This window comes from Mauremys reevesii, linkage group 16 (assembly GCF_016161935.1).
Source record: "Mauremys reevesii isolate NIE-2019 linkage group 16, ASM1616193v1, whole genome shotgun sequence".
Classification (NCBI taxonomy): domain Eukaryota; kingdom Metazoa; phylum Chordata; order Testudines; family Geoemydidae; genus Mauremys; species Mauremys reevesii.
In genome coordinates, this window is record NC_052638.1 from 24,188,698 (window position 1) to 24,214,650 (window position 25,953).

Below are 25,953 nucleotides of genomic sequence, written 5' to 3' on the forward strand. Positions count from 1 at the left end.
GTTTAACATTCACATTGTCATTCTATAGTTTGGCTGCGAGAATTGACTATTTTTATGCAAAAATTGTTAGTGTAATTCCATTCTCTCTTGGGGCTTTAAATTTATTATCTGGTTCATATAAGAAAGAAAGAAAGAAAAGCAGACAGCACTCTACCCACCTGGGCATAATCCCACCCACCACCCAGCTCTCCGAATAGATTTTTATATTGGAGGAATGGATCCCACTACCCATGCTTTGAAAAAGAAAAAAGAAAAAAAATCAGGTGGCCACCAGGAGAGAAAGACTACTTACTGTATAAATAATGATTCTCCTTGTTATAAAATTAATATTGAGCATTTGTTTAATTCAGCTTTTTTTTCGGAGCATGAAAATTATGCAGCAGAAAAATGGAACTAAAATGCAAAGGGCATTATTGTTGCTACAGATATATTTACCCACTTCACAAGAGTGTTGCCAGCCTAAATTCATTAACTTCCACAAAGCACTTTAAAATCTTTGATACTTGCACATATGTAGTATCTTGCAACCATTACCACATAAGTATTACTATTTCCTATTAATAAACTAAGTTGAATAGTTACATATGACATAGCCAGTCATGAAATGAGAGAAGTTGGAGATGGAAAAGGCTTATCCTCTAGTCCAGCTCTCTGATAACATAAGGTTCTACCTACAGTATAATTTCCAGTGTCCGGACCAAGGTGAGAGGAGTTTTCCACCACTGCTTTTGGGAGAGCTCATGTCTGATTTGTGACAAGTGACTATCATGAAGCTTTTACACCATAATATTGGACTTAGTCCTCTTCCCATTTAAGTCACTGTCAACTCCCACAGACTTCAATGGGAGAATTGAACCTATTTATTCCATATCCCACCATATTCCCACCACTCCTAGTTATCACTGATTACATCACTGGGAGCAATTCCTCTCACTTTTTGGTTTTTGTACCCTTCAAAAGCCATAGACAATTATCCTGACCCTCCCAGGGTCATCATTTAGTTAGTATAAAGCTATTTAATTCTGCTAAATTCACCGTCACTCATTAAGAATATTAAATCTACCTCTAATAATATATGAATGACATTGTACACCTAACCCACAACCTCAAAATATAGGGCTGTTATGAAGAAACAATGGCTACATGGGTAAGGCTATAACTGTGATATAAACAGAACTAGTGCAAGTTTTTAAGTGATGAAAAACTGGAGCCTTCACTGGGAAATAACTGTATTGAGTAAATTTAAAAGCAATACTTCAAATCCACATTTTGTCAAAAAAAATTAAATTGTCTTTGTTTACAATGAGATAATGAATTTCTTGAGAGAAAGTTTTTTTTATTATTACTAATGCATGATCAGACTATACTGCTACAGTAGGCAGAAATAACACAGAATCATGTCTTGTCAAATGTGTGTGACTAATTCAGCTCTGCAAGTATTGATTTGACAGATCACCTTCCTTCTCTTTACCTGTGCATAGACATTTATATGTAATGGACATTCTTATTATCCACATTATATTCTTTTGTTTAAGCCTCCAATCTGAAAGCACATCAATGTATTTATAACTAATTAGCAATTCTTTGGATCTCTACATTTGCATTATGTTCTAAGTTTGCGCCTCCTCTTCTCCAGCCTATTAACATCAATTAGACTTGTAAAGATATGTGAGACAGACAGGCAAACTTTGACAAAATGCTTGGGCTGATCTTCCAAACAAAGATATAATGCTATAGCATTTGTTTTTGATAAATGACTGAATTTAATAAACATTTGTTTGCATATTTTTATCATGCTAATGAATACAATTACTTTTATTTATGTCATAAAACTACTGTAACATTTTGATATATACATCACTTAAATATGTATCATTAGTATTTTGTATACACTGGCAAGCTGAAGAAGTGGTTGGACTTAGGGACAGTCTATTATCCTCCAGTCTGCAGCTAATCAAGCAACATTCCACTGAGTAACATAATGGTATGTAGTAGTTACTGCATATGCTCCTGTACACACTCGACAGTAGTAAATGGTTTGGTAGTGTTCTGCATACAGAAATTACCTTTCCGTCAATGGACTGGGCAGATTTTTTTTTATCCCACTCCTCCTGTTTTAATTTAAAAAAAAAAAAAAAAACCACACACACAATGGGCTAGATCATAGAATCTCAGGGTTGGAAGGGACCTCAGGAGGTCACCTAGTCCAACCCCCTGCTCAAAGCAGGACCAATCCCCAGACAGATTTTTGCCCCAGATCCCTAACTGCCCCCCTCAAGGAGGGAACACACAACCCTGGGTTTAGCAGGCCAAGGCTCAAACCACTGAGCTATACCCTTACTCACATTGAGAGCACCTCACTCCCTAAATGATCCTACTGTCTTCTTTAGTGGGGGCAGGATTGAACCTATTCAATCCATTGCTTAATATCATTCCACTACTCCCAGCTTTCACTATGAACAATTCCTCTTCCTCCTTCAGTGCAGGCTCAGGTAATATTTATCAGGCATATGCATTTTCAGATCTGGCTTTTGTTCGTAAAGTGCCATGCACTGCATACATAATTGTTAATAACAAATAGGTAGCTGTTCCACACGTGAAACTCTCAACAAAGTCAATGGTAGTTCACCTTGTGAAATGGCTTGTAACAGAGCCCTTGGTAGTTTCTCCCTCAAGGGATGGGGGACCCTGACTGCACCCAGTTATCTGCATCGGGTGGTCACAACACAGGACCCACTTTCCTACTCTTTGCAAGGGCTAGGGGCTCTGTCCTTTGTGAGCCTCTCCAGCTGGGGGGCTAAAATGAAAGTAACAAACCCCCCACATATTCAGGGATACTCTCTCCCTGCAGTCCCAGCACAGTCGGGGGGAGGGGGGGAAGGAGGGAGTTGCTACCAATGATCCAGTCCCAACATAATGATTTGGGGGAAATCACTGTGCTTGGGTCTCTGAGGCAGGGGCGGCTCTACACATTTCGTTGCCCCAAGCATGGCGGCATGCCGCAGGGGGCGCTCTGCCGGTCGCCAGTCCCGCAGCTTCGGTAGACCTCCCGCAGGTGTGCCTGCGGAGGGGCCGCTGGTCCCGCGGCTCCACCGAAGCCGCGGGACCAGCAGACCCTCCGCAGGCACGCCTGCAGGAGGTCCACCGGAGCCACGGGACCAGCAGATCTTCTGCAGGCAAGCCGCCGAAGGCGGCCTGCCTGCCGCCCTACCGGCAACCGGCAGAGCGCCCCCCGCGGCTTGCCACCCCAAGCACGTGCTTGGCGTGCTGGGGCCTGGAGCCGCCCCTGCTCTGAGGCAGGCTCAGTCTCTGCCTGTCCTACTCTGGGAGTCCCACTGTACTCACCTCAGGATCGGGGTGAAGGTCTCCTGCTTAGGAGTTCCTTCCATGGCTGCAGGAGTCACTCTTACATTCTGTAAAAGCAGCAAAGAGTCCTGTGGCACCTTATAGACTAACAGATGTATTGGAGCATGAGCTTTCGTGGGTGAACACCCACTTCGTCTATAAGGTGCCACAGGACTCTTTGCTGCTTTTACAGATCCAAACTAACACAGCTACCCCTCTGATACTTGACTTCTTCCATTCTGCTACTTAGGGCAAGCCTGCTCCTTCCCCACCTGCTGACTGCAGTTTTCTTCCTTTTAAAGGCCTCCTCTCCTTCATGCATGATTAACAGGGCCAGAGGAGTGTGTCTAGCCTTGCCATCCATGTGGGTCCTACACACCTTGTCACATGGCTAAAGAATAGGATCTTTAAAAAGGTAATTAACACAAAAACTTTCTGAGTAGGAAGTAATAGTTTATGTAGAAAATGTTAAAGCATTATTTTTAAGGAAAAATAAGTTGCCTTGGGGGATTTTTATCAGGGGTTTAAAATTTCCTGTATTGATGCCCCAACACTGTGATGTACCAATTGTTGGTCTAAGTAATTGTGCAGAAGAAAAAAAGCCAACCCCACCAATTTCAGCTCTCTGTGCTCTTATAGTTGCAAATGTAAATACCAGACATAAAAGCTGATAGCATTACTTACGGTAATGTCCTACCTTGGTACACTCAGACTTTTTAAAAAATTGTATCAGTATAATGTCATTTCATGATACAACTGGACTGAAGAATATTCCCCTTTGTACAGCTGCAATTATTTTAAATAAATAAGAGATAAGATATTTTAAATATTCAGTGGACAGTTTTAACAACGTGCCAGTCACAATATAAGTGGATACCTTTATTTTATAACAGTGATTTCATTCTCCAAGCTGGAATTTATCTTTTGATCAATTGTCTGTCAATGAAATTCAAAGATATAAGCAAAAGCAAAAAAAGGAAAGTGACAGTGTCTTCTTAGACATCTAAATACAACAACTAATGTACTTTTCTAGTTCTGTGAAGCGGAGATTTTTGGCGTACAGGCAGACTGTTAGCTTACTCCTACATTCCTTGACATCAAAACTCACTGTAGGGTTTTAGGTGTACAAAGAACGCAGGATTACATATGGCACATTCAGCCAATCTTTATGGGTATCAGCAAAGAAGGATGCCGAGCCTTGTTTGACCAGAGATACAAGTGATAACAAATACTGCTGATGAATTAGATTTTATACCCAACCCACAACCTAAACTACAGCTTCTCATTCAAATTTCACTCTTATTTACCAAGATCTTTATATGCAGGTTAATGTTATGCCACTTAGCTTACTATCCCTGACAGACTTTCACATCTCCTGCATTACAGCATATGGTTATATAAAAGGGCTATCCTTTCACTATTTTAAAATAACCAGAATGTGTCCTGAAATTCTAGAATTAAATGTAAAAGAGTCAGATGAAGAACATGAGTATGCAGAGAGAGTAGAGTTTACCACTTTATTAAAATTGTGATTGTTCACATAAAGACTCAACCAGGTCACATATTAATAATTATCACTGACAATCTTTAACATCAGACTAAACCCACAAGTGAAGCAATATTACATCTCTCTCTCTCATTTATCTTTACTGCTTATGGCCCCTCTGTGGTCAGCATGCTGTGAGCTTCGTGGACATTTAATTATGAACACATCATAAATGTGGCTGACAAGGCAGAAGCTGGGTTCAGATGCTCCTGGGATGAAGGAAACATTGTTGAAACTACTTAGGTTTGCAGTACTTTCATTCAAACAGTGTTCTGAGTTACCATATACAATGCTGAATGTAGAACTCCCTCTCCTCCTCATTTCAATTTTTTGTTTTTAATCAAATATTGTGGTAAGTCTAGGTAAAAATATTCAAACAGATTGTTTGTTACCCTCTAAAAATAAATTTCCCACTCATTCAAATAAATAATGGTGTAAAAATGGTGCTGTAAGCACCAAAATCCAGCTTTGGCTGCCAGAGTCACTCACCCTGGTTGCTGAAGAGGGGAGTGGAAATATTACACCAAAGTGGTGATGCTCAGGCTTTCTGCCTGTGCAAGGTAAGATAATGGATGCCTCATGGACTTCTGGGGCATAGGGCAAAATGTGCTTAGCAGCAGCACTTATACATCTAGCTTAAAAGTCTACTGTGCACTATTCCCCTCACCTGCTGCTTGCCTTTGGGAACCCACAGGCAGCACAGACTGGCCACCCCCCAACTCAGGGGATCATTGCCCCTTCTTAAGCAAGCAGCATTACGGGGGTTCCATAGCCTATATCTGGGCTGCCTCTTGCATGGTTGTGTTGAGTAACGAAAGAGGCTACCAGCAAATATAAATTTAAAATAGGAAAATTCTGCCACAGCAAATATTATCATGGAAACAGTTTTTCTCTTGAAGACACTATATAAGGATCAAGATCAGGGAGTATGTGTTTGATCTAAGTAAACAGAGAACATCGTAAATAAATCTATTAAAGCCACTTAAGTGCCACACTTGCATAAAACCAGTGCAAGATCAGAATCAGGTCCATGACCTTTCAATTAGAACACTACACATTTAAATTTCTTTCTGAGTTAGCTTCATATTCTCACAGAACTGCTTTGCTTTCCCCCTGCCCCGATCAGCATGGGTTTTTTGCCCCAAGGAAACATACCTATTACTCAGTTGGAGTAAGGTTCCTGAATATAATGTTATAAACAAACACTTTGAATGCCTGTTACTAGTAAGTCTTACCTTCAAGAACAAAATTTTGAGAAAGGAGCCCATGTACTCTACACAAATATCAAAAATGACATTTAAAGATACCCTATGTAAGGCGATTTTTTGGAGTGAATATTCATAGTGATAAAATTTTATATTAACAGATAGTAAACAATGTAAGCTACACTAATGTTTCAGCACTTAAGAATAAATGTGCATGCAAAGAACTAACCAGTGTCATGTTTCAAAGCAACTGTCCTCTGTAGTGCTGAGGTACATATTTCTATACCTCCCCAACAGACTAGAAATAGAAAAGACAAAGCATATAATAAAGCCAAGCACAATGAAAGAGCACTGAAGAAAGAGCTGAAAAGTAACTATCATGTTGGCAGATAAATTCTACACACAATTATTCATTCCTAGCCTCTTGACATGTAGATTAATGAGTTTGATAACCCAGGCTTCTAAGAAGTAGATTCAACTCTGTTTCACTAGCTTTCTTCTTTTCTAACTACAAACACCACTTTGGTCTATTGAGAAAAAAACAAATCGATACATTTGCACTGGTCATCAACATTTTTGCAATTGAAGTCCTATGTCAAAAATATGATATCTACTGTGGGACAGGTCTCTTTACTGGCCCTGTCAAGAATTCACAGGGGATCATGTGATCTCTGGAAGGAGGAGTTTTGCTTCAGAAATCCTTGCTTCTGCAGCAAGCTCAAAGTCACATAGTAGCCAAGAGAAAAAACATCAACCATTCTGCTAGTTATAATGACCCCTGTACTCACTGCAATGTGTTGTGTACATAAAATTTTCTATTTCTTCCCTGAGGCCAAATGACCTTTTGTCGACACTTTGGTTAATGCTCACTGATCAAAGTGTATTTTAAAGCAAGTGCTGTATCAGATTCCAGCCATGATGACTTTACAAGGGGTTGTGTCTGCTTCAAACAACTACACATAGAGATGCACCCTCTTAGCAAGAATGAAAAAAGGCTAATGGTTTACAGATTTATTCTTTGTGAAGGCAAGCTTTGCACAGTAGAAATGTTTCATTCTTGATCAGTGAGCAGCTTTAAGTACTTACTTCATCCCAAATGTTATGAGTTCAAATTCTCCTGTGTAATAACAGTCGTATGCAGCTGCTTAGGATTTATCAGGGTTTCCCTAACCCCACTACAGTTAATCGGGGAACATGTAGCATTTGGCTGGTAAGGAAGGAAAAGGAGAGAAACAGTAATTTTCCTGTGTAGAAATTATTAATGTCAATCTTAGAAAATAGGATTTTTGATGTCAGTGAAGTTTTAATCCAGTGTAATCATAATATACTTTTCATCCACACTGAATTCTGAAAAGACTAGAAGACTATAGTGGGTGGTCATAGTAATGGGGTGCTTTAAGTAAACCTTAACCGAGGAAAGGCTACAGATATTCCTTAAAAAAACTAGCTGTGTAAAGGAAATACAAACACACACCATGTAGTTCACATGTAGTACAGTCCCTCTGGTAGGCAGCAATATTCTTCAGCCTGTAATAAGCTTTATTTGCAGTGAAATCTTACCAATTACTGTTTTAATTTTTTTATGCTGCATGGCTCTTTACTGAACTTAGTGAATGTGTATTTTTCAACACATTTGGTACTAATCATCGTAAAACACTTTTGACGTAGAGCTCAAAAGAACTGTGTGAGTGCTGAGTATTATTACTGGATCTTAGTTATTATTGGATCTCAGATACCTTATATAAAAGAAAACTCAAATAGTATCAATTTCTGAATTTTGAATGCTGTTTTACTTCATGCTTTCTGTAAGTATCTGCTTTAAACCTGTTTTTTTTTTAAAATGTAAAATCATTCTGGTTTTTAAAAAGTTTAGGAGATGAAAGTTATTGCAAGATCTGATATCCTACATTTGCAGTGGGCAGATGTCATGATCACAGCCTCCTTTTTATCCACATTTATGATCCTGTGATTCTGCTGAACTACACCCCTCAAACTGTAAATCTTCTATAAGGAAGATTACTTAGAGATACAAGTTACTGTTATGCACAATCCCCTCTGGAGGAAGGTTTTGTGTTTTTTTAGTGGAATAAAAACCAGGTGTAATTAATGCAATAGAAATTTCAGGACACTGCAATTTAAGTGTCTCGGGCTAAATTCTGAGCTACTTAGTGAAGACAAATTTCCACTCAAGTGAGTAGGAGTTGGCCTGAGTAAAAATTGAATATGGACCTCAGGATTTGGCTCTCAGTCTTTATTTTTACAATTCAACTTTCCAGAGGTTTAGAGGAGTTATGTAAAATATCATTGTATTTGGGGGGGGGGGAACAGAAGCTTAGGTGTGTAGAGAAATGATCAAATTCTATATACATTTCTCATTCAAATGAATTGATGTACCTTATCAGCTACATTTTCAGTTGATATTACATCATGTTGGTACCTACACATCCTATGTTGCTGTAGGGATTTACAACAATTTTCAAACACCGTTTACATACCACACAGAGGTGAATGACGACATCAACTACTGAACAACTCAGCTGCCCATGAGTATTAGATAAGTGTCTTAAAAATACCATGGATACAGATATTAGATTAGATAGATAATTGATAGGATAAGCACAAGCAACATCTTCACTGTTATCCTGGCAGCAGCAGCATTGAAAACGTGCAAAATCAACAGCAAACATCCCCGTTAAGATGGTGAATTGATGGCCATCTATACCAAAAATCTCTAATTTTGAAATCTGAGGATTTTGGGGAAGGAGAGGAGAGAAACTACTCCCTCCTCCCTTTGTGAGAACCCCCAAAATACAGTCCCTTCTTAAAGAGCTTGTTCCCACACATTTTGTGGTAACATACCGCTGTTATGGGGTTTGGGGTGCAATCTAGACCAGTGAGAGGCACTTGCCCTGCAATCCTGAATGCCTCACAATGCTTTGCTGCTGTAACTCTGCACCTGGGTTGCTTACAGCCAGCCAACAAGCAAGCAGGTCATACCGAGTGTCTGAATGCTAGACAGCTCTGACTCCAGCAGCCTGTCTATAGCCTGTCACAGTCCCACTCTGGCTTTCACAAGCCTTGGTCATTACTTGCAGGGTGACCCCAGTACACTCCCAATCCTGAATTTTCCCAAAATCACGTGTTCTGTAATGCCCAGCCCACTCCTCGACAATTCATGGAAATAATAAGGTTTGTTTATTTCTCTAAAGACACAAAAGCACATCACAGCTAATTAACGGGTAAATATGCCCTTCCAATTAAACACACCACTGAATTGGTTTATAGTAAAAATAAAAAAATTATAAATAATAGAATATAGGTTAAGCAATCCCAAGTAAAAGGAATAAAGTCAGAAAGGGTTACAAGCAAATAAAAGTGAAAACATGCATCTAAATGTCTAAAACTTAATCTAACAAGATACAAGCTTTGTTCAAGATGGTTTCTCTCCCATATTCCATCCCCAGAGACTTCAACCTCCGCCTTGGTTGAAGGACCAATCTTTCTCAGCTTGCAAGAGCTCCATTCCCTTGAGTTTCTCTACTGATGGATACCAAAGATGGCTTCTGTCCTTGTTTGTATCTTCCAACATTCAATTACTTTGTTTCATGAGGCAGGATGACCTCATTTTCTTTTACCTTTCCTGTGGGCTTCCCATCCCCCCGTTTGTAAATGGGACTTCCAATGTGTTTAGATTTCACCATTGCTTAATCTACATAGGCAACAGGTATATAGCTGCCTTCTTTCCTGTCTGGGAGGGATCCTGTTTCTCCCTCTTTGGCCACAGATTATAAAACATATTAATTATTCATATAATTTCCTCATATATAATGTTAAAACATTTTACAATGATATTAATCACTCTATATACTTGTAGTACAGTAATATTATATATATATATATTCAGTTCACCTCAAGCTTATCACTTGAGATTCAACTCCCCTGTATTTATAGGTCAGTAAACCTTTGAAAATGGATTCTTCTGAGGGTTACCTCTCAAAGTAAAGTTTATTCAAGCTATGAGGAAGGTGACATGGAGTCTGGTGGTGAAAGAAATTCCATGCTTTCTTCCCCCACTGGTGTTTGTTTAAATGCAAATTGTTCTGTTTCCTGCCATCTCCTCCACCTGCTGTCTTGGTGGTCCTGTTTACTGCTCATATGTAAATATGGACCTTCATGGCAGGTCCAAGAATCAAATACACATTCTTTTGTCTAAGGCAGACGTGTTTACCAACTCCCCCTCACATGCCTGGTTTAAACAAACTTTAGTCATAATTCTATTATATATACATAAAACTCTTAATACCCACTGCATACATATATCACAAGAATATTGATGATCAGTGAGTTATTAGTTATCAAATAATACCTCATAAAGCATATTTTATACAAAGAGTGTTACAATAGTGTGTTGGATGTGAATACAGGTGTCCTTAGTGTCACAACCACATAAAACCCATTATCCCCAGTAAATGCATGAAGGGCTCATTTACAGAACTATTTTGTAAAGGCATTATATATATATGTGTGTGTATATATATATACACACACACACACACACAGGTATATTTCAGGTACCACCAAGCCAAAAGATGATCATGCCCTGAATAACTTGAGAATTATTGGAAGCCTGAAGAATGTTATTGGTGTCATGGAATCTCAGTGACAGAAAGTATGAGACCCTACTCATTATAGAGGGAAACAATGCCATATATGCAGATATGTATGGAAAATATAAAACAACACCGTTTAATTCCCATTTGCACTAACAGGTCCCCCCCCCCTTTTTTTTTTTTGGCTTAATGTCCACTGAGTCCAATTTCTGCTGTCTACAGCATTAGCCCTATTTTCCCCAGCTGTTCTAAGCACAAACATTGTAAAAAATCATCAGTTTGGAATATATGAAAATACTAAATACATGCACATTTTACAGTGTTCCCACTGTTTGAGATCTGTGTCATTTGTGACTAGACATGATTAGAGGAAGCTCATTAATGACTGCAGATGCTAATGCCTCTGCTCAGCTGCCTGGATCCAAGCTCAGCCTTTAGCTCAAACACCACTAGAATCTCCGTAATTTACTGGTTAATGTGTGTTATGCATCCCGCTCTATGCCCAATCCACACAGGAGGTAGGTTTGTTACAGCACCAACTGGACAGCCTGGCTTTTTAGCCCATGCTGTAGAGACTTATGCTTTCACCTCTACAAGGTCCTGGGCTCCGATCCCCGTGGTAGAAACTGGAAAATCTCATTTTTGCAGCCCATTTGATCTATGGGTACAAATCTGGGCACATGTACCTCTCACTACCTGTCTTCTGGTACAAAACAGGAAGTTAGGGGAGCATATACTCAGATTTTCAAAAGCAATTATTTTAGTCTGTGCAAAGAAATGGTCCTTAACCCAGCTGAAAATACACCCCTACATGCCACTTGCCATATGAGAGAGGAAGCTTTTGAAATGTACCATTTGTGGAGGGCAGATACTCTTGCAGCTGTTGTGACTTACTGTTGTTTTCTCCTCCATTAGAAAAGTATCTTATACTGAAATGAGGAGTTGCTCTGTGACCAAATGATGGAAAGCATCCAAAATAACCTCAGCTCATAGTGAGAAGGCTCATCTTGGGGAAGCCAAGAAATACCCAGATAGTATTAAAAGGTGATGGCTTTATGCCATATGTCCAGATACCTGTATAGCACCATGCTCTGGCTTCCACAACAACACACACAGAATAGACAAGGAGAGAAGATAAATTAATGTACAAATCTAAAAGTCGTATGTTTTAAATACAAGGTATTTGTGTACCCTTGAACCTCCCCATCCTCTGCCATTGCAATCTATCCAGTTTTGGTACAATGTTTTAATTATAAATTTGATAGCAATACTGGAGAAAAAAAAATTTTTTTACTCCAAGAATAAACCCGGATGATTCAAAAGTGAGAATTATTTTTTCCCCTTTGCCTCCACACACACCTCCCTCCCTCCCCCCCAATAGATTCACAGGATTAATATGAGTCTGGCTTTAGGGTTTTACCAGTAACTGCAGCAAAACAAGTTCTGATTGGCTGATTCAGAAATTGGGATTCTGGGCAGTGTTTTATAAAAGGATAATGTATCTTTAAGCCTAGGTGCCCTTCAGGGAAATGTATTGGATAAATGTCTTCTGAAAAGCCTGTAAATATTCCATCGCCTCACTGTCATTACTACCATGAAATGATAATGAAGCATGAAAGAAATATAATTCCATATTCAGATGACAGCATTAGCCTTCATAAGCAAACTGAAATATTTATTAGTAAAATGTTCGGTATCTATGCCTGTAATCTAAAAAAAGGACAAAAATGTTTTATAATAAAAAAGAGATTGAATGCAGAGGTAAAATCTGGTTGGCTGATTTTATTGCTTATTATTAAATCCTGGCAAAACAATTATTTTTTTCTTTTCATTAGTAAGGCACCCAAATTAAAACTATGCCCTCAGGCTGTGAGGTTTACAGTAGTGATTAAAAACAAGAAATTGTGATGCATGGGGTTTTTGACAATGGCATAATCAAATTCATTCATATTGTTCAATCTTTCACTGACAAATATTTTTACAGTGAAATATACCAAACAAAGAAGCACATACAACTACTATCAATACATAGAAATTAGGGAGACTTGTTATTATTTAAATAGGGAACTGATACAATTTTTCTATAATCTTGAATACAAACATTAGAGTGTAGTTAATTAGGGTAATTATTGTCTAAATTGTGCTTAATTGTTTTATACTGAATAGGAGTCGTGAATGAACCCTCTTGGATTTCTACAAGGTACAGAAGTGAATACGGTGTAGTTTAAGCATTTAGATATAATTTAATAAAATTCTGATTGTATTTCCTATAAGTCAGAAGATATATCCTGAAGCACACTGAGACAGAGATAAACACAAGCCATGTGCCTTGACCTCTGTTTCACCTTATTGAAAAAGAGGCGTAAAACAGTCATTTAGTACATTAGCATCAGAGAGCATTCACATACTCTAAGCACATTCTAAAAAAAGGTCTTTGAAGTGAATGAAAAATTAGAAATTCAAGTGACCACGATCAATTCTGAAACACTGCACAAAATTAATTACAGTTTTGCATCAGAAGCAAGAATGTAGATTTCAGACAGTCTATGTCATTTATCTCAAGCCGTACAATATACAAGGCGATTAAAAAGCCAAATCTGTTCCCACCCCCCAACTCTAAGGCCTATCAGAGGCTGTGAAGTACAAATGATTAACTCCTAATTATTCAAGGGATTGTACAGAGGCTTCAACTTGAATGAAATTTGAGGCAAGTCACAGGATCTACAGAGGGACAGATTTGCTGCTTTTTATCAAAATCTAGTCTGACTATCACTGACAGAATCCAGATAAATTGCACAGTAATCTGGCAGTGGTTGTGGAAAGCTTGCTCTGCAAAATCCAAATCTCTAATTTCTATCTGTTTTTAATTGCTTGCCTTAAATTTGCATTTTTATACAATTGGCTTAGAGGATTTATTCAGTTCTTTAGGCTATTCCAATAAAGCGGAGTCTCATTTCACATGGTATCTCAGGAACCTACTTACATTAAATAAGCATGCTGTGTTACAAAAATATTTACTGCAATAAAAAAAAGAATTCCTTGTTATGTGGCATTCAGAATTAGCTAAAGAATCCAAGGGCCAGGGAATCCTTTCTTAATCCCGCCCAAGAAAAAACATCGCAAACTGTAACAATTAATTGTATGGCACAGAGGGTGCAACTTAAATAAAATTCAACATAAGATAAATCAGTGAAGGGGAAATGTGTATTCTACAGTGAAGGGTAGGCATAGTCAACTGCCCAGCCAGAAGTCAACCACTGATCCAATGTTTTGCTGAGCCAAAGGTCAGGGAAAGCAGCCACTAGGCCAACTGAAACCATCCAGCCCACCCAAAATAGGATGCTGGGCTGGACCTCAAGCTCAATCCTCTAGTCTATAAGAAGGGTTAGAACTCCTCCTTGCAGTGGATAGCACTGTCCTGTGACATTATCTGAGCCCTCTGACTTAATTCCCCTACCCCCATTAAGAATTAACGACTTCCCTAAATTCCCACCATCCCAAAAACTAAAGAAGGCCATCATTTCATTACCAATCGCTCAGCAAACTACTCACGGCCACCATTCATGCCAGAATTGGATGCCAGGGTAAAAAGTCATAACCAATTTCTGATTGCACTCTGCAAGGGGCAGAACAACCCTGGACAATCACACAAAACCCTTGAATGCTCTGAAACGTTACATCTATAACGAAGGTTAAGATTTTGTCACAAGTATTTTTTAGTAAAAGTCTCAGACAGGTCATGGGCAATAAACCAAAATTTATGAACACCTGCAAACTGTGTCTGACTTTTACTAAAAATATCCGGGGAGTCTAACAGTCCAAGCCTTGCCACCGAGGGCCGACCAACGGTTGCTGCTCAGCCACCAGGGCTGCTCCAGCCATGGGGACTGACCCAGCCCTTGCCACTGCTTCTGCGTCAGAGGCTAAAATCAAAGAAGTCATGGAGGTCCATTACTTCCATGACAAAATTGTATCCTTACCCATAACCAATAGAATGTTTTTTCACTTCTCAATGTACATGCATCCTGGCCCAGTCTGCCACAACAGGCAAGGAAGATCCCCTCTGTTCCTCCTGAGGTAGCATGGTTCAATAATTCTATCCTGACCCTAGCAAAACATTTATTTTATTTAGAATTACGGAAATGCTTACCTTAAAAATATGTCACAAACAATACAACAACTGAAGTGCGGCAGTAAAATTTAACATAACGCATTACCAGCAAGCCATGTAATTTATAAACTGAAATTATCCTCCTCTTCCAGTAACCCCTGTTTTTACAAAACCTTCTCCTACATTTTCAAATAAGATCTCAAATTAGTTCAGTCGCATGTGATTTTACTCACCAGGGCCTAATGCACACACATCCCAGACCTCTGAGCTCATTACTGCCCAAACAGACAAGGACCATGTCAAGTTCCAGTAGGGTCCCCTTCATATGCAAAACCACAAGCATGAGATGGTCCTACCTCATCTCGCTGATACTTGATGTAACCTTTGCCAATGCCAAAACTCAGTGGTGCTCCTGTAGTGGAAGCTCTATTCCTTACCCAGTGGACAATGTTCATCCCAGTATCCACCCCTGCATGGGAGAATCCAAATCATAACACAAACTGTGAAGTGAAAGAAACTAGATACTAGACAACTCATGCTCAGTTTAGTTAATTCCCAGTGTGACTCCTAAAACAGCCTGAATACCAGTGGCTCTGACAGCAGGGGAGGGAGTGCAAAGAGGAGGGGGGGGCAGGAAGAGGTGAGGCCTTGGGGGAAGGGGTGAAGTCGGGGTGGGGTCTGGGGGTCCTCGGGTTGCTAAAGTTTGAGAACCGCGGGGGTAAGTAATTCCGTACAGCAGCCACGGGACATGCATTCTTCAACAAATGTCTCCTCCTCAGGCGATCAAGATGTGAAGGGACAAACCCCATTTGTCTGCTTTATGAATGAATTCCCCCTAAATACTTTCCCAGTACTCCAGAGAACCACTCTGTGAAAGTCCACCACAGGCAGGAAGGGCAGAGTTGGGGGGAGTTTCACAGCTAACGTTCCATACTTACAATCTCCATGGGAGAAAAGCAGTCGGGGTAATCTTACTAATGCAGCAGCTGTAAGTGTTGTGTAGACAGCTTCCACAGTATTTCTGGGTGGTACCCCACTACAGGAGTTAAGGGGACCATACTTTGCTCCCCAAGCTTGACACCCTCTTCAACACTGCACAATGGAAGGGAAAGCAAAATTAAATGTTTAAATGTTTCTACCTAGAAACATTTGCTGTAGCTGCAAGGAAAGGGAAAAATCAACCCTGTACTCCACTGGCTGCTGCTGGCAAGGACGGAGCAGCTCCCAGCAAATCAGAGGATCCTTTAGAGGACCAATGAGAGAAAGTTGTGCCATGATTGTCCACAAAGAGGGAAGAGTCACTGGTTAGGAAGAACCCACAAAGGTGCCCTGCCCACAGGGCGGGCTCCAGCTTTTTTGCCGCCCAAAGCGGCGAAGCAAAAAAAAGATACCATGCTGCTTCATTCTCTGAGAGGGAGTGAGGGACCCGCCACCGAAGACCTGGACGTGCCGCCCCTTTCCATTGGCCGTCCCAAGCACCAGCTGCCTTTGCTGGTGTCTGGAACCAGCCCTGCCTTCCCAGACAGATGCTGTCCTATATGCCAAGTTTGGAGTAAGAGAGCAAGGCCAATCAAGCAGTCAGTGTGACATTCAGAATTTGCCAGCAACAAAAGAGGACTGCACAAATATAAAACTAGTGCCTATATATTGTGCCACCACAAATAAGGACACTTTGCCTTTATCACCTCAGAAGAAAAAAAACCCTCTCTCATACTCATTAAGCTCATCTTTCTAAAATATATGGAATTGCTATGCTCTCAGAAATACATTTCATTTTGTTACGTAAAAGAAAACAAAGGCTGACAGACTTTATGTAATTCTGAACTGTACATACTGTATGCGTATCATAACCCCAAAATACTAAGCTTCTGCTTCATCAAAACCCTGGATTTTATTCACTTTATTAGCACCATAAATAATTAGGAAGTATAATTTACAATTTGCAAATTTATCCTAGTCTAGCCATTGATCAATACACTTTAAGTCTGAATTTTGGAAAATACATGTACAGTAATCAAAACTCAGGAAGCATCTTGCATGCTATCTAGGCTGATGATTTTGCTATTGCTTTAATTTTAGTACTATTTTTCTCCATTACCGTGTTTTTATATGGTAATTTATATAAATCTTTTGTAAGATTAGAGATAAAAATTCCATTTAACTGTCCAGTGCATCTTATATGAGTTCCACGATACACAATTTTTAGCAACAAATTTTATATTCACGTCCAGATGTTTAGAATAATGTAAGACATCCACAATTCCTAGTGAACGTTCCCCGTAAAGACATATTTTTATTTTTGCCCCATGGGATAACAACAATATGGTGGCATAAACGCTAATAGAAGGAATCTTTTCTAATAGCCTGGTATTTATTGCCTTTTCTTAATATTAGTTTTTCATATTATGTTACCCTAAGAATTAATATCCAATTCCACTTCCAGCTAAAAAGATAAATGTTTCATCCTAGCTCATCTAAAGTGCACCTCCATTTCATGCTTCTCATCTTTGATTCCTTTGAATTGCTATGGTGTCAACTATTAGAAGTAGGAAGATGTGTCGTGCTGAAGCAGGATTCCCTAAAGCTGATTCCTGCCAATGTCAGTCAATGTCCACTGTACCCTGTATGTTTATGCCAGCTCAACAATGCTGCTGTAATCTTTGCCAGCTTTATAGAATTTCATTCAGCTGCAGAAAATGCTTCAAACCACTATCTCATTGGTGATACATTTAAAAAAAAAATCCCTTCCTTCTGTTACTTTCCTTCTTGTCCTCCTTCCCTATCCCGGAAATGGATAGACCAGCAGATCGGTGGTGTTCCTGTATTGAGGGGCCAATTGGTGCTGCAGTATGATACACTTTCTGGGTTGGTCTTGCAAACTTTACTCCATAGTGGGTCCAATCTTGCAAAGTGCAGAGTCCCCTCAAGTCATATTAGTCAGAGTTGAGGGTTCTCAAGGTTCTTTCTGGATCACATCCTATATCACCATTTCCTTCCTTGCCTCCTCCAAGCACAAACAACTCACACCAAAGCACGAGTCTACCATGCAGGATAGACACGGAACATCAGGACTAAATCTTGTTTATCAAACTCATGAAAATACTCCCATTGAAATAAATAGGACTTATGCAAGTACCATAATTGATTTTCTTCTTTTGGCAGTTTGGAGGTGACCTGAAGAGGAAGAAAAATTCAGCTGTGGCCCTTTTTTGTTTTTTTAGCTTCTCTATATAGCATAAAGAACACCTGAAAGGTTATCTTTAAAAAAAACCAAACTGCTTGGTTTTTACTTGTTTTGCCAGATGTCTCCCTTGGAGAATCCAGAGATAAGCAATAGGACTCTCCATTCTTAAGTGAAGGAACAGAGTTGAATCTCTAACATAATAGCTTTCCTTCAAAATGTTTGATAGATATTTATGTTAAGGTCTGTTCTTTAAAATAAAAAAAGAAAAAGGTTTAAATGGTGTGAATAAAAAAAATTCACTTCCCCTCTTAATTATTCAGGTTTCAATTTTCTGGTGTTTGTAATTTTATAAACCTACTTCTTCTCTAGTCATTCATGGACACTTTCAGCAAAAATGGAGTGCACAAGAATTGAATTTCTAGAGTAAAAAGAAAAAATCTAACAGAAAGGTTTGTGTGTTTTTTTTTAAATATACACATCTTTCAGGCCTTGACATTTTTTCTCCTTCGGGTCACCTACAATATAAAGAACGGACCATTTGTTTAAGGAAAATACTACTTTATTATCTTTATCAACATACCAAAGTACTTTTATAAATATATTTCTATAAAAATCCTGAATAATTTAAAATTTACTTATTAAAAAAATTCTTTACTAAGCACTGTAAAACCTTAAGTATTTTGACATGCACTGCCCAATAAAGTAATTGTCTAATTTATAGTTAATTGCTTAAAATTAAAATTATAATAACCTTTATTCAAACAACTAACTTATTTAAAGTAAAATTAATGTTCAGTTGTCGCAGGACTTTCTGATATTATAAACAACTAAGGGTGCATGTACACTAGAAAAATTAGTACCCATACTATGGCAGCTGCGAGCAATTTCTGAGTTAAGCAAGTGAAGCAAACAGGATTTAAGCATTCAAGCTAAAAACAGGTTTACATGACACAGTGTATTCCTGAGGGAATTCTGCACCAATAAATTAAGAGTTCTGCTCCACAAAATTAAAAACTATGTGCACAATATTTTAAAATTCTGCAAATTTTATTTGTCAGTAAATAAATGTGGCTCCAGCCTGGCAGTGGGGAGCACAGGGCACTGACTGCACTGAGGTGGGAGATCACCCTGAAGCCTCCACCTCCCCCAGTACAGGGACTCAGAAGTGAGGCTGCACCTGACTCTGACATAGTGCAAGGGCTGGGCCTACCCCAGAAACATCCTAGGGCCCTGCCCCTCTGCACCAGGTGTGGGTGGGCAGGCCCAGCCCAGCAGGATCCAAGTGTGGAGGGGCTTAGTGTGGGGGGGATCCAGGTGAAGGGTGAGAGGTTTCTGTGTGGGGCAATCTGAGTGCGGGCGGTTCAGTGGGAGATCTGGATGCACAGGGGCTCGCTGGGGGGTTCTGGGTACAGGAGCAATGGGATTCTGCAGGGGATCTAGGTGAAGGTGGTTGGGGCTCAGCACAGGGGGGTTGGGCGTGGGGACATGGGCTTGGAGGAGGACTCAGTGGGGGTGTCTGGGTGCTGGGGGAGTGGGGCTTGATAGCGTGGGGGTCCAGGTGCAGCTGATTGGGGATCAATGGGGTGGGGGTCTGAGTGTGGGGGGCTCAGAGACGTCCAAGTGTAGGAGGGTAGGCTTGTCAGGGTGAGGGTTTGATGGGCCTGCTTAATGGAGCACTCTCCTGCCAACAACAATGCCGCTCTTTGGGGGTAGAAGTTTTTTGTCAGCAGGAGAGCCGACAAACAGCAGCTACATCGCATGACTTTTAGTGGCATGGCTGTGGCAACGCAGCCATGTCGCTAAAAGCTGTGTAGTGTAGACATAGCCTAAGTGTCTAATCACACAGGCTCCGGTGCTGTTACCAGCATTAATTTTATCAGCTCCCTCCCACTACCAGCATAACCTCCCAAGCCAAATATTCCAAAACCTCAAAGCAATTTAACAGATGGGCAAGTCAATTTGACCACGCTTCTTGAATTGTAAGTATCCTAGTGCTCAATGGAGTCTGAGTCACATCAGAATGCAGGAAATCCAGATTTATCCTAGACTCAACTGCACCAAAACTCAGATACAATTAAGCCATAATCTCATTTTTGAACCTGGGAGGGGCTAGAGGAGAAAGGAAAGGTGACTGTGGCCACAGGTGGAGCAATGGTGATCTGAAGGATGAAGTGAAGTTTGGAAGGCCAGACAGCAATGGTCAGAAAAGGAGGAAGGAAATTTGCAAGAAAAAACAGCCACCTTCTCCCTCCCCCTGCTCCCAGAACAAATGTTGAAATTCATCATCCTTCTGCAGCCCCTATAGACAAGTGGCACAATACCCTCTTCTAAATTAATTGGCTTTCCCTACACCCACATGAGAGTGCTTCTAGCCTCAAGCCCATTTCCCAACTGCTGAAATGTTCCCACAATTCCTATGACAGATCCTGCAATTCAGCCATGCAGATGAGCTACAAATCTCCCACCACACTCGCATTTCTTCCTCATCCAATTTTCTATGGAGGTTACAGAAGTCTGGCAGAGACCCTGTACTAGATTGTCTTCCTGTACACAGGATTCCACAAAACTTACCCCTGCCTTTAAGAGTTTGTGAGTGTGTGTAAAATCATCAGTGAAGAGAGAACACAGCTCCACCAGCCCCACCCCCACAAGAATTGTAATTATAAAGTACTGTAAATAAATGCCCAAAGTAAATGTTTTAGAAGAGAGATAGAGACTGTGGAAAGAAAAGTAAAGTGCATTAAAAACATGTCATGATAAAGAATGGACAACATCATTTAATATTTTAGCACTCTTTTCTCATGAAACTACCACTTTAATATTTATAAACAAATATAATGTTGATGTTTTGCAAGCTTCCTATGTGTTCTAGCATTGTACTTTCACTGCTGTATTAGAACGTAGGATTATAGTGTATTCAGTATACAAATCTCCAGATAGATCACAGGGAATTACACATGTGTATTAAAAGAATAGATCCCTTTGGATTCAGGCATGAAGAGGTCACTGGATTGAATTCATACCCTGGTGTGAGTCCATTCATATTGGGGGAAATTTTTCTAAACATTGAAAAAATACAAAATAAAGTTTATGATTAACCATTTGGGTATTTAATGCCCTGGCTCCAGGCTGAATGACATGATGTAAAATATATGGCTGTGTTTTGCCACTTTCTGGACATATGATGCCAGCCCTTGCTTTAGGAGGAGGTTATTAGAACAAGTTATATTTAAAAAAAAATTAGATTCTGTTTAAAATAAATTCAACAGCAAAAACCTGTCATTCCCCTGCTGTTCAGTAGGTGAAATGAAAACCTAGGTGGGCCTAGCCCTGCACGAGCAACAAAAGTGGGAGGAAACGGAGTAAGACGCCTCTCCCTGGCACTCCTAAGAGGTTTGTCATAGTCTGGTTGGGAAGTGAAGGCAATGCTCTAGACAAACACAATCCACGCAACTAGCCTCCCCACAGGAGGCGGCAATGTAGATGGACTTCTAACCCCACACAGAGCAGACAGTGGATCTGGCCTCCCCATAGGCAGCAAGAAAACAGGGTGGCATAGCTGTGGATGGACTTCTAATCACAGAGAGAGAGCACACCCAGTGGAACTGGCTTAGCTTAGGAGTAGCTCACATGAAAGCTACATCCCAGACAGAATAATTCTAAGACAGTCAAATCTCTCTCAGACCAATGGGTGCTGGAACTAGGGGTGCAGCAGCACCCCCTGGCTTGAAGTGGTTTCCATTACATGCAGTTAAGTTCAATGGCTTTCACTACCCCCCACTATGCAAGTTGTTCCAGTGCCACTACCTGGGCCTCCCATTCCAGCCCCTCAGTACCCTCTTCTTTACTCCTGGGGCTTGGGAGCAAGGCATCACATACAAGACTCACCTCATCTGTACAACGTGGACAGTGGTTTAAAGTCGCTTTCTGTAAGTTTAAGCAACAACAAGGGTGTGACAGGATCCCCGCAGGGGTGCAGCCTGCGACTGTGGGACAGCTGTGCCCCCTTATCTCTCACAATACCCTGCTAGTGAGAAGAAGCAAACCCCTCCAGGCACTGTGTTCACTCAGCGCAACCACATGTGGAGCTCCCCACCCAGCTAGATTGCATGAATGCTCCCAGAGCCACTCATGAATCACACAGAGAAAGGCACCAGCCAAATCCCCCCAGCTCCCAGCCTTGTACCTCAGGAATATACTGTCTTACACTGCTCAAGATGAGCAGTGCAAATTTATTAATTGGTTTACCACTTCATCAATGGAAAGTGGACATACACCAGCCTTTGCAAACCTGAGTAAATTCACCAGACGCTTCAGGCAAACTCACTGGTAAAGATAAACAGTTAAATAAATGTATTGACTACAAAAGATAGATTTTTAAGTGATCATATGTGAAAGGCAAAAAGTCAGAGTGGCTACAAAAGAAACGAAAATATAAGCACTCAGTCTAAACTCTCAACCCTATTAGACTGGGTAACATCTAGATTAACATCCCACTGGATACTGCAGTCCTTAATATACAGGTTTGTCCCTTAAACCTGGGCCAGTCTCCTCTGTTGGAGTCTTCAGTTTTCTGAGTGTCCTTGTTGCTTGCATAAGAATGGCCATCCTGGGTCAGACAAAAGGTCCATCTATCCCAGTATCCTGTCTTCTAACAGTGGCCAATGCCAAGTGCCCCAGAGGGAATGAACAGAACAGGTAATCACAAGTGATCCATTCCATCGCCCATCCCATCTTCTGGCAAACAGAGGCCTGCCCATCCTGACTAATAGCCATTGATGGACCTATCCTCCATGAATTTATCTACTTCTTTTTTTTGAACACTGTTGTAATCTTGGCCCTCAACACCCTCTGGCAAGGACTTCCACAGGTTGACTGTGTGTTATGTGAAAAAAATACTTCCTTTTGTTTGTTTTAAATCTGCTGCCTATTAATTTCAGATGGTTACCGCTCGTTCTTGTGTTATTAATCACTCCTCATAAGGCAGCTGTTCCATACCCCTAATAATTTTTGTTGCCCTTTTCTGAACCTTTTCCAATTCCAATATATCTTTTTTGAGATGGGGCGACCATATCTGCATGCAGTATTCAAGATGTGGGCATATCATCAATTTATATAGATGCAATAATATTTTCTGTCTTATTATCTATACCTTTCTTATTGATTCCCAACATTCTGTTTGCTTTTTTGACTGCCGCTGCACATTGAATGAATGTTTTCAGAGAACTATGACTCCAAGATCTTTTTCTTGAGTGGTAACAGCTAATTTAGACCCCATCATTTATATGTATAGTTGGGATTATGTTTTCCAATGTGCATTACTTTGCATTTATCAACCTTGACTTTCATCGGCCATTTTGTTGCCCAGTTACCCAGTTTTGAGAGAGACTTTTGTAGTTCTTCACAGTCTGCTTGGGACTTAACTATCTTGAGTAGTTTTCTATCATCTGCAAATTTTGCCACCTCACTGTTTACCCCTTTTCCCAGATAATTCATGAATATGTTGAACTGGACTGGTCCCATTACAGACCCTTGGGGGACACCACTATTTACCTTTCTCCATTCTGAAAACTGACCATTTATTCTTACCCTTTGTTTCCTATCTTTTAGCCAGTTACCAATCCATGAGAAGACCTTTCCTCTTATCCCATGACAGCTTACTTTGCTTAAGAGCCTTTGGTGAGGGACCTTGTCAAAGGCTCTCTGAAAATCTAAGTACGCGATATCCAGGGCCGGCTCCAGGCACCAGCGCAGCAAGCAGGTGCTTGGGGCGGCCAAGGGAAAGGGACTGCGGGTCCGGCTCTTCGGCGGCGGGTCCCTCAGTCCCTCTCGGAGGGAAGGACCTGCTGCCGAATTGCTGCTGAGGAATGAAGTGGCGGCGGTAGAGCTGCCGCCAATAGCAGCTTTTTTTCTTTTCTTTTTTTTCGACCCTCCTCAAACATATCAACAACACTTTCCACAGCCTACAAAAATCACAAGCTCCACCCTGTTAGGTGAGTAGCCCTTGCAGCATGTCCTGAACGGATCAAGACAGAAGGCAGTTCCATAACTGAGGACCCTCATCTGAGAACGCCCAGCCCCAGATGTATAAATCTAAGGACTGGAAGCTTGAGTATTCCAGCTGATCTCAGCTAATGAGAAAAAGGCATGAGGAGAAAGGTAATCTCCAAGTTAGCCAGGGACCAAACCATAACATAAATCAAAGCCAAATTTTTTAACTGTACCAAGAAACAAATTGTGAGCTACTCCACCCTCTGGAAGCACCACTAGCAAGTGGCCCACCACACTGTGAACTGGCTGGAGTTTCACATGGTCTTCAAGTGTTGCCCCAGATAGGCTGTTCTGTAGCAATCCATTCTGGAGATGAATAAACAAATTGGTGAAATCTATTACCAACAGTCACAAATACCTCAAATAGGGGGGAAAAAATGCTTTTGGCCATTCTGAGTACTCAGAAGCACTCACAGACCCAACCGGATCTGTTGAGTAACAAAGTATGTGAGATTCCCTCAGGTAACAAGACAAATATCACCTCCACCATTTCATCCCATTTTTCCCCCAGCTCAGTCATACCTAGGCTAAGCTTCTGTCTGCAGACCTCCAACATTACTTCTATCTTATCGAGTTTGAGCTTAACTCAATCCATATCAATATGCCAGAGTGTTTTTACAAATACATTCAAAATAAGATTTAAATAACCTAGAAAGCAAAAAAAAAATACCCATCTTGCCCCCCACCCCGAAAGCCTCCTCTTTCATCACATCACTCAGCCTGTGTGTGTAATCAGGTTGTAAGCATATTAAGCAAGCATACTAAGAGGTCCTAGGACAGTCCATATGGAATAACCATCTCTAAACTGCAATGATATATTTAAAAGTGCTATATTTTACTGATGCAAAGGTGTCACACAATAAGTTTGAGTTCCTTATTATGAACTGTTGAAAAATAAGACTCACCAAGCTGCTTAGCAATCAAATTTAGAACTTGGCTCACTTGTTTTCGTAGATGAAACTAATCAAAGATTCTGGGGAATCTGTCTTCATTGCAGTAACTTAAAAAGCACTCGAAACCCCTTTTCTGTAATTGTAAACCTCCTATAAGTTAAAGATACGTTATTCTAGAGCATCAGGGGCAAAATTACATGAACTGCAACTGTTGTCCTAATTGGAAATCAGGAAAAATCTACCTAGGAACTCAAGATTAAAAGCATGTGTCTACCAGAGTATCTGACACTTTCAGAAATTACTTATGCAGTGCACACTTCTGAATTCCATTTTTGTGTATCTCAAATATATGCTCTGTGGTATAATACCGAGTATAGGGAAATGCTTTATAAAAATGAAAATGCAATTGTCTGACCAATAAAAGGCATTCCTGTATGTAATCCCAGTAATAGATTTTTAAATCCTTACTACTGGTGCAATATTAGGTATTCATGGTTATTATCTTGTCCACTTCCAAATCGTGAAAGGTTAGATTGTTTAAAGATTTGTTAGCTATGAACTACTTAAAAAAGCAACACACTAAACTCAAAGCTAATTGAAAAATAGCATTTTATCAGATTTTTCTTTGATACTATATTATAATGATTGTATTTAAAGTACTCACAATACTTCAATAAATAGTGAAATTAAAAATATAACATCTTTAGGGCTTTGCAGAGAATGTGGCTGTTAACAATTTACACTGCTTTTTTACCATTATTTTCTTATATTTCCCACAATCCTTCACATCAGAAGCAAACAGAAACTGAATGATTACCCCAAAGTGTGCTAGATGAACTGGAAAAAGTCTATTCAAACAAAGCTCATTAGTTTTGATACCTTCAGGGCTATGACAAATTAAGCGGCTGGTGAATATGCTTGCAGACAAAAGGATGATGCAAAAACTAGGGCCTGTGCTAGGCATTGTATCAATAAATTCTACTGAAAAAGGTAAAAATTACAATTGAA

At 40.2% G+C, this 25,953-nt stretch overlaps 1 long non-coding RNA gene across 1 annotated transcript in view; it reads right to left on the reverse strand.

Annotated features, from left to right (window-relative positions):
• Nucleotides 1–4,976: 4,976 nt before the first annotated feature.
• Nucleotides 4,977–25,953, reverse strand: part of LOC120384534 — a 128,952-nt gene continuing 107,975 nt past the window's right edge. Inside the window, exon 6 of the long non-coding RNA XR_005588936.1 lies at nucleotides 4,977–5,100. This is a non-coding gene — a long non-coding RNA (uncharacterized LOC120384534). The remainder of the gene's footprint in view (nucleotides 5,101–25,953) is intronic.